This window comes from Triticum urartu, chromosome 6 (assembly GCF_003073215.2).
Source record: "Triticum urartu cultivar G1812 chromosome 6, Tu2.1, whole genome shotgun sequence".
NCBI classification, from domain to species: Eukaryota; Viridiplantae; Streptophyta; class Magnoliopsida; order Poales; family Poaceae; genus Triticum; species Triticum urartu.
The window spans coordinates 23,867,094-23,877,325 of NC_053027.1; the positions used below are offsets into that span (position 1 = coordinate 23,867,094).

The window sequence follows — 10,232 nt, forward strand, 5'->3', positions numbered from 1 at the left end:
GAAGCAAAAAATGCTCAGGATGGTTGTAAATATTAAGAGGTACAAAAAATAATGTGAGGACACCAAACACATAATGGCATTTAAGAAAACTGAAACATTCACGAAGCTCGAAGAAATAAAACACTGGCGGCCATAATTTGATCATTATGAAGTAGGGGCACAACCGCATATTGGACGGCAAGGCAAGATACCGTTCACAGGAGAGCGATCAACAACGACACCTAGTAGCTGCACATGAGCCGGAAAAAAAGCAACAATATTAAAAGAAGACCGGCTCTTCGTGGGACATGTATATGGAAAATATGCATGTAAGCATGTTGACAAGAGCAACTCATGATGCAAACACAACTCAGATCATGAACAAGTTGTTAAGAACTAGTGGTCTAACTCAAAGGCACACCTTTTACAAATGAAGAACTTGATAGAAACTAAACATTTTAATACACCAGTAACATAAAGAAAAATAAATCATTCATCATCTTATTAATTATGTAACCATGACAAAAAGACATGCGTATAGCAAAAATAGAAATGACCTCACCTGTTCAACCAAAATAGCACACTGGCAGATCTCTTGTGTTCAGAGATTTGGATCCACCCATTTCCACCCAACTCCCCTGCCTATATCAGATGAAGCCCAATAAATCAATGAAAAAACATGGAGAAGTTGGATCATGACAATGCATGGTATACTATTTTGACAAGTACAGTACATGAAGCCACATTCGCTGTCAGGTGGAAAAGATAATTATAATATTCCTTTACCAAGACATGTTTGGACTACTTAGAAGTTTAGAGAAAATACATTCATACAGAACACAAGTGCAGAGACTATGTACAGGTTAACGCCAAATATAGCTGAAAGAAAATATGAACAAATTGGAAAAACTCAGTCTGCTCAAATTGAGCCTTACTTGTTATTGCTCGAATTTGAAGAAGTAGTATTATTTTCCGATGAAAAAGTGCATGCCGCCATGAATTGATGATTAGTATGAAGAACAAATAAGACAAACATTGTCTTGCAAGGAGATAGATTGAGTGAAAAAACGTAACTCAAGCTTTAATAATCCAATCGAGAGTAACTATTTTTCAAAGATTAGATGGTTTCACTATACTATTTACATGGAGTAAACAATTACTCACATCACATGAACACTAGTACAACAAACACATATCAATAGTAATTGGAACTGATCTTAATTGTTACAAATGAGGTACAGAGGTATTACCTGCAGTGTAGAAATTCTGTAGGGAAAGTAAACCGTATGAGCCCACCCATCCGTTTTAGAAATTAATCTGATCTGCATCGACTTAAGGTGGAGCATGAAGTCGCCACTGTACGTAGACAGAATCATCACATTTAACTCCTCGTCATACCCCACCATCTCTGCATATCTGAAGGCGCAAGAAAAGATCCCCTCCAATTGATTGATTTTCTGCATAAGCACCCATCCGGCAAGACCATCAGAGTTCAGTTTCCTCTCCCATATATGAATGCCCTCCCACATATGAATGCCCGGTTCCGACTTAACGGCGAGGCCAAGAACACTATCGTCATCTGTCCGTAGGAGCTGAAAGGACCAGCTGTTGACATGTTGGGCCTCTGCCGGAATCTCGATTACACGAAGGGTCTGCCTTTCAGTATCAAATGCAAGGATTTCGCGTCCATGAAACAACCAGTAAACTGTTTTCCCGATGAGGATGCCAGGCCTTAGTGTCAGAACCATATCTGTAGTCGACGTTGAGACAATATTCCCCCATACACCTGACGCTGATTCATAGACACAAGAGAATGATGTCTTCAAGTCTCTACTGGTGCAGATCAAGACCAATTTGAAGGCCGGGCTGAGGAAGCAATCCTGGTGCACATGCCCATCTTGATCGTCAGCACACATCACCGTGGCGCTGCACAAACAGAAACTCTCCCTTTTGACGTCATGGAGCTCTAGTGGAAAAGGCACGCGGTGCTGCTGGCCGTTGAGGGGATCCCACACGAAGACCTCGCACAGAGACTCACTGAGCATGACGGCGAGGCCGTGGCGGCAGCCAAGTAATTCCCAATCCACCCCGGGCTCTGGCACAAACAAGGAGTGAAGACGGAAGTGAAGGCAAGAGACCCTTTGGAGAAACCCAACGGAGGATGTCTCCTCAAGCTGTGAAGAAACCGATCAAAGAAGCGTTCGTCGTCAAAGAAGCGTTCGTCGGGGATGCGGTCGGGCGGGTCCAAGATGGGAGTGAAGGCGGAATATCTGAGACGAAACCCTTTGAAGAAGCCCAAGAGAGGAGGTTCCGGGTGGTGTCTGCTGAAACGGCGGAGGAAGCGGGGATCGGAGAGGATGCGGCGCCAGCGCGTGCATACGAGGGAGGCACGGGAGAGGGTTGACGGCAGCGGAGGGAGCCGGAGGAAAATCTCCCGGAGGAGGTCCTCATCCTCCAGCGGCGATGAAATTGACATGGCGCGGCGGCTGGAGTTTTCCTCCTCTTTTTGCCGGCAAGTAGCTAGCCTGGCCGCGTGAAGCCTGGCACGCGAGGAACCGTGCGACCCCTCCGCCTGCTGGACACGGCCGCCCGGAGCTGCTGCGGTCGGAGTGGATGTCGGGCGTCGGCTGATCGGGAAGCGGGACGTGTCTGGAACGGATCGGGAGATTGGAACTTTGTTATATGAACTTTGCGGTCAGATTGGAACTCCGTGTCCGTATATGCGCGTTATAGATTACAAAAAAGAGGAGAAGTTAGTTTCGATTCCGTTCAATATGTGTCTGTTCGTAGCTCGGAAAGTCCATTCATTGTGATCCGTGCCCAGCCTCTCCTACTACATACTACATACGTATAAGAAACGATTTTTGAAATAAAAATATCCAAATGGTATAACGCCCACACATGTGACATATTTGCACACCCCCACACACCTTGATCCATCTTGATTTTGTTTTGCACGGATCCTAAAGGAATTTGAGTGCTACGTAGACATAGCGTGTTGTGTGGGCGTTAGAGCGCTCGCCCACGCGACCCGCAGCACGCAGTTTGCTAGCTGCGCCATGTGGGCGAACCGGTTCCCGCCCACACAGTCACCAACCAGTCCACGCGCGTGTGGGCGAGCGCCTCTTCGCCCACACGATGCTCATACGGTGATAGATGGCAACTGCAGTTGTACGTAAGCGGCAACTAGGTAAACACACATGGCAACTATGATTCATTGGTAGATGACAACTGCAGTTGCGCGCACGTGTCAACTAGGTAGACACACATGACAATTATGATTAACCATACATAACAACTAGGTAAGCACGCATGACAACTATGGTTTGATTGCACGCGACAACTACCATAAATTAGACACGGCAACTATTGTTAACCAAAACAGAGAGAGTTGTCATACTTTTACAACTACATTTTACTGTCCCCTCCTCTCCCCTGGGTCGCCCCCACGTGGCGACCAGGGGGAACCCTAGCGCCGCCCAACCCTCGACTCCCTCTCCCACCTTTCCTGCCTGCTGTCGTCGGGCAAAGCTCGATTGGTGTCGGTGGCAACGGGACCTCTCCTCCCCGCAGCGGCCGGATCTAGCGCGGGTGGCGTTCGGCGGCGGTTGGCGGCGTGTTGGCGGTGGGGCGCGCCGGCGAGGACTCAGGGGGCCACATGCTCGCGACTACCCCTGGTGATCGTGTGGGGGCCGTTCAGGGCGCTCCTAGGTTGTCTGGTGGTCGATCTATTTCAGATCTGCTCGTCGGTGCCTTGGGCGGCGCGGGGATCTCGGGGCAGCGGCCTCGATCGGTGGTGCGCGGTGCGGCCTGCCTGGCGGGCGGCATGCGCGGTTGCAGATGGGGCCCTCCCACGGCTGCTTGGGCGACGTGGAGGCGGCGGCGCTATGGCGGTTCATCGATGGCCGACTAGAGTTCCATGGGAGGCGTCGTCTCCGACTCGATCTACTCCGATTCATGCTAGCTACGGTAGCAACTACGATCGACCTCAATACTGTCTGGACGGATCTGGCTGGTGGGCATGGATCCGGGGGAAACTCCAGGCCGGCATGGGGGCCGCACCAAAGTCGACACTCTCGGCGTTGATTCCCTTCCTGGAGGCTTCGGAGTGGATCCTACGCCACTCACCTCTGCCATGAGCGCAGGCGGAAGTCTCTGTTCCTTTGTTTGGGCGACGATAGAACTTTGGTGTCATCTTCCTTTCTGAAGGCGTCGGCTGGGGACTGCTCCGGGTGGTGGAGTTTCTGGTAGTTCGGAGTCGACGCGAGAGGGCATGTAGGTGGAGCGGTGTGGCATCAACCGTATCATCGACGGTGGTCTCAGCGGCATGGCGCAGTGGAGACTCGGCGTCTGATGCGCGGAGATGGACTCGCGAAGGAGGTGGAAGCTGTCTGGCGTCATGGTGGCATCGATAGCAGAGAGGCCTGGCAAGGTCGGTGCATCAGTTCTGCTCTGAGGATGGAGCGAAGGAAGATGGAGGAGATGGCCCATGCAGCATGCGGTGCTCACTGAAAGTGTGCCAGACCGGTGTGGGACCCAATCCAGGTAGAGACTTGGATGGGACACCCTGTTTTGGATGTTAGGCTTCCCTGCGATGTCTGTTTGGTATTAGGCCCGGACATTCAGCACACCTTCATCAAGGGTATAGAGTAGCAACAGTGTTGCAAGATGGTGGCTTCAGTCTTATTGATGTATCACCTTGTATGGTCTTTGTGAATAATTAATAGTACTAGTCGTCAACCCGTGCATTCGCACGGGCGCCATTATAATTATGAAAATGCTAATATTAACAAAATTAACATGAACCAAATATAAAATTGTGTATGAACTATTAATTTCCTTTTGCTTATTATCATTTAAGAGAATAACTGAAATTAATGCATAGCTAAATATAAAAAAAAAATGTCTTAGCCACTGAGATGATGGTTAAAAGTACACAAAACATTTTATTTATTGATTAAAGGTTCATAAGAATCTGAAAAAAGAAGGCAATGTTGTATTTGTTCAAAAATATATAGAGAGCAATACGTGAACGCCGACGACATGCATCACACACTTCACATGTTGGTAAGAAAGGGCATATATGAATAATGTCAAACAAATAACATACATCAATTTTGAAAAAAAAAGTCTCAAATATCTTGTATGGGTATGACATTACAAAATATAATAGATGCTAAGTAAAACTAATATTGAATGGATGCATCTGGTATCATGCATATACATGAAAGTGGGTGGATATAATAATTCTATATAAGCAAACAAAAGCGATCTGCACTCGACAAGCAAGCGGCATACGTCTGTACACATGTCACACCGAGATCGTTCATGATGTCGTGTATTAAGCAGTCCCAATTTGCTAATTACTACAAAAAAACATAAGTAAGGTCGTGAAAAAACATATCTATATACCTCTAAGATTAGCTGACATTGTTGCCATATCTATTGAAGGCCACCATAGGAGTAGTCTGAAGCTGGTAGACTAATGAGGTGCAGTGAATTGAAAGAAAATATGCAAGCACTGCTTAAATATTAGTGAAACCTAATGGAGGATAGTGGCCTTGGCCTAACTGATCTTTGCTCCTACGGTACTCGAAATGTTGTTACAAAGAAACAGAAAACATTTTATATATCTTACTCCATGCCATCTAAAATCTGATGATAACTTCAAAAAATAAAAAGATTTTATGATTATGTAAGGATAGAAAAGATGTTCAGTCGATGCCAAAACCAACTCGTAATTTGCACATAGTTCAAACAAAACATTCCACTTTTGGGCAAACACCATGTGAAAAATGTCCTAGTAAATTATTGTAACAACTAATCTGCACACATTGAATTTTAATTAGTGGACGGAAGCATTGATCTCAACAATCTTGTGAAATTATTTCATTTTGTTCTACCATATATTAAATATCATTTGAGGTGTGCAGAAATGTATGTTCCAAACTTGATCGTTCCATTGTAGAAAAAAAATCCAAATATTATATCTTGGTGAGCAAAATCATACTCGACGGCTTTGTGAAACAAAAAAATAGAAATAACTATAAAAAGATATCATGGTGCATGTCAAATATTTTGTAATAGGCCTATGTGCAAGGTCTACGGGTAACCACTGCCACATACAACTTGCTTGTGTAACATCAATCTTGAGAAAACATTCCTGCAACTTCCTTACTTTGCATGAACCGCAATGATGGTAATACACATGTAGTTTCAAAATAAACATTAAGTAGCACAACAATCACGTAGTTATCTTGTCAATAGGCTGTTCATAAAAATGGCAAGCCTGTACTTAATCATGCCCCTAGTTATCCATATAGACTTGCAACCATTACGTCCTTGAAAGGAATAAACACTGGTTAGAGTACGGCAAGATGGATCCCCTCGTGGGCTACATAGTTAGCTTTAGCAGAAGTTTGCCAATTGATGGATTCTTTTAGAAGACACACACGTGTATGTGGCAAATTAGATATGATGATCAATTTGATCACTACACGCTCCTGATTCGCTAAGCCGTCTGACTGTCTTGAGAAAGCGCACCAGAAGAAGATGGCCTCTTGGAGAACCTAATGCTGAGAATACAGGTGTCTCACCATGTAGGTCCTCATTGATCGGCACTGCCCTGACAACACAGCTTTTTGACAGTTTCCTCTTCCAAATCAACGATCTCGCATCAAGAGAAAGAAGAGGCGACAATCACGCGACTGAGAAGCAAAACAGGTCACGTACACGCATCTACCAGGCAGTCACTAATCAGGCACAAAACGGGCTGCATAAATCAAGCCATTGCATCCGAAAAAATAGGAAAAGAGATTGCTCGAATGAGAAATTTTGGAGAGGAGATGGTTATTTGCCTTTTTGACTGAGACTTCAGGAGAAACGGCAGCGATCCTTCCTTCTTCCTCAAGACTGAAAGCAACAACGACCAGGAGATGGAGCGGCGGCACTTCTAACCTTGCAGTCGGGAGCAGTCCAAATCAGGATGCCATCTTTGCTGCCGCCATGGATACGCATGGTCCCTAGATTTCTCTCCAAATGGACTTGGGCAGTTCGACCTCTAAAATGTCAAGAGTTTTTAATAGATTGGACGTGGGGTTTGTTAGGAAAAAAGATTGGACGTGGGGAAGTTTCCTATATATTAAACGTGGAGTTTGTTAGAAAAAAAAAGAATGAAGGTGGAGTATTCCCTAGATTGAACATGGAGTTTGTTAAATAAAAAAGTCAACATGGAGTTTGTTAAAAAAAAGATAGAACCTGGAGTTAATCTACACTGTATTTTTTAGGTCCCACCAGATAAACGGCTCTTAAATTCTAATTAACGTGGGAATTTCTAGGGTGTATAAATAAAATAATGTCAAACTTATACTTATCATGTCCTCAATTATTCAACCTACACTCCTCAAAAGACTGCCAACGGACACCAACATGGGCTGGTCTGATGGTTATTTTTAATAGCAGCCTTCGACAGTTTGATCCCTGAAAGAAAGAAAATGGTGTTAGAATACATCAAATAATGCTTTTAAGATATATATGTCCTATTGGTATAAACATAGCAAACTCATGAGTGCTGACCAAGTGGTTAAAATTGAAAAGATTGATATAAAAAATACAATAATTCGATTATGCCTTGTTTACAAATATCAGACCCATGGCAAATAAATACTGGAGCCATGGAAGGGTAAATAATCATTGTTAGCAGTTGAGACATATATAAATATGTTGTCTGGTACTTAGTGTGTCCACCACATTGCTGTAACGATATTGGGACATATTGAATTTCGGTTAGCCGAACTGTGGGTGTTCTCTCCGGCTATATATCTGGAGTTGTTTTCATGTTGTGCGTGAACTACATGTACTACACTATCTCATCCGCTACTTGTTGGCTCGTGCTTTTGGCTGGAAAAAATATCAGGTACGGCAAGATGGATCCCCTCGTGGGCTACATAGTTGGCTTTAGCAGAAGTTTGCCAATTGATGGATTCTTTTAGAAGACACACACGTGTATGTGGCAAATTACATATGATGATCAATTTGATCACTACACGCTCCTGATTCGCTAAGCCGTCTGACTGTCTTGAGAAAGCGCACCAGAAGAAGATGGCCTCTTGGAGAACCTAATGCTGAGAATACAGGTGTCTCACCATGTAGGTCCTCATTGGTCGGGACTGCCCTGAAAACACAGCTCTTTGACTGTTTCCTCTTCCAAATCAACGGTCTCGCATCAAGAGAAAGAAGAGGCGACAATCACGCGACTGAGAAGCAAAACAGGTCACGTACACGCAGCTACCAGGCAGTTACTAATCAGGCACAAAACGGGCTGCATAAATCAAGCAATTGCATCCGAAAAAATAGGAAAAGAGATTGCTCGAATGAGAAATTTTGGAGAGGAGATGGTTATTTGCCTTTTTGACTGAGACGTCAGGAGAAACGGCAGCGATCCTTCCTTCTTCATCAAGACTGAAAGCAGCAACGACCAGTAGATGGAGCGGCGGCACTTCTAACCATGAAGTCGGGAGCAGTCCAAATCAGGATGCCATCTTTGCTGCCGCCATGGATACGCATGGTCCCTAGATTTCTCTCCAAATGCACTTGGGCAGTTGGACCTCTAAAATGTCAGGAGTTTTCCATAGATTGGACGTGGGGTTTGTTAGGAAAAAAGATTGGACGTGGGGAAGTTTCCTATAGATTAAACGTGGAGTTTGTTAGAAAAAAAAAGAATTAACGTGCAGTATTCCCTAGATTGAACGTGGAGTTTGTTAAATAAAAAAGTCAACATGGAGTTTGTTAAAAAAAATAGAACCTGGAGTTAATCTACACTGTATTTTTTAGGTCCCACCAGATAAACGGCTCGTAAATTCTAATTAACGTGGGAATTTCTAGGGTGTCTAAATAAAATAATGTCAAACTTATACTTATCATGTCCCCAATTATTCAAACTTCACTCCTCAAAAGACTGCCAACGGACACCAACATGGGCTGGTCTGATGGTTATTTTTAATAGCAGCCTTCGACAGTTTGATCCCTGAAAGAAAGAAAATGGTGTTAGAATACATCAAATAATGCTTTTAAGATATATATGTCCTATGGTATAAACATAGCAAACTCATGAGTGCTGACCAAGTGGTTAAAATTGAAAAGATTGATATAAAAAAATACAATAATTCGATTATGCCTTGTTTACAAATATCAGACCCATGGCAAATAAATACTGGAGCCATGGAAGGGTAAATAATCATTGTTAGCAGTTGAGACATATATAAATATATTGTCTGGTACTTAGTGTGTCCACCACATTGCTGTAACGATATTGGGACATATTGAATTTCGGTTAGCCGAACTGTGGGTGTTCTCTCCGGCTGTATATCTGGAGTTGTTTCATGTTGTGCGTGAACTACATGTACTACACTATCTCATCCGCTCCTTGTTGGCTCGTGCTTTTGGCTGGAAAAAATATCAGGTACGGCAAGATGGATCCCCTCGTGGGCTACATAGTTAGCTTTAGCAGAAGTTTGCCAATTGATGGATTCTTTTAGAAGACACACACGTGTATGTGGCAAATTACATATGAAGATCAATTTGATCACTACACGCTCCTGATTCGCTAAGCCGTCTGACTGTCTTGAGAAAGCGCACCCGAAGAAGATGGCCTCTTGGAGAACCTAATGCTGAGAATACAGGTGTCTCACCATGTAGGTCCTCATTGATCGGCACTGCCCCGACACCACAGCTCTTTGACTGTTTCCTCTTCCAAATCAACGATCTCGCATCAAGAGAAAGAAGAGGCAACAATCACGCGACTGAGAAGCAAAATAGGTCACGTACACGCAGCTACCTGGCAGTCACTCATCAGGCACAAAATAGGGTGCTTAAATCAAGCAATTGCATCCGAAAAAATAGGAAAAGAGATTGCTCGAAGGAGAAATTTTGGAGAGGAGATGGTTATTTGCCTTTTTGACAGAGACGTCAGGAGAAACGGCAGCGATCCTTCCTTCTTCCTCAAGACTGAAAGCAGCAACGACTAGGAGATGGAGCGGCGGCACTTCTAACCTTGCAGTCGGGAGCAGTCCAAATCAGGATGCCATCTTTGCTGCCGCCATGGATACGCATGGTCCCTAGATTTCTCTCCAAAAGCACTTGAGCAGTTGGACCTCTAAAATGTCAGGAGCTTTCCATAAATTGGACGTGGGGTTTGTTAGGAAAAAAGATTGGACATGGGGAAGTTTCCTATAGATTAAACGTGGAGTTTTTTA

General features: G+C 44.3%; 1 pseudogene; it reads right to left on the reverse strand.

The window, feature by feature from the left end:
• Window positions 1-580: 580 nt before the first annotated feature.
• On the reverse strand, window positions 581-2,455 carry LOC125516426 (annotated as a pseudogene).
• Between the last annotated feature and the right edge of the window lie 7,777 nt (window positions 2,456-10,232).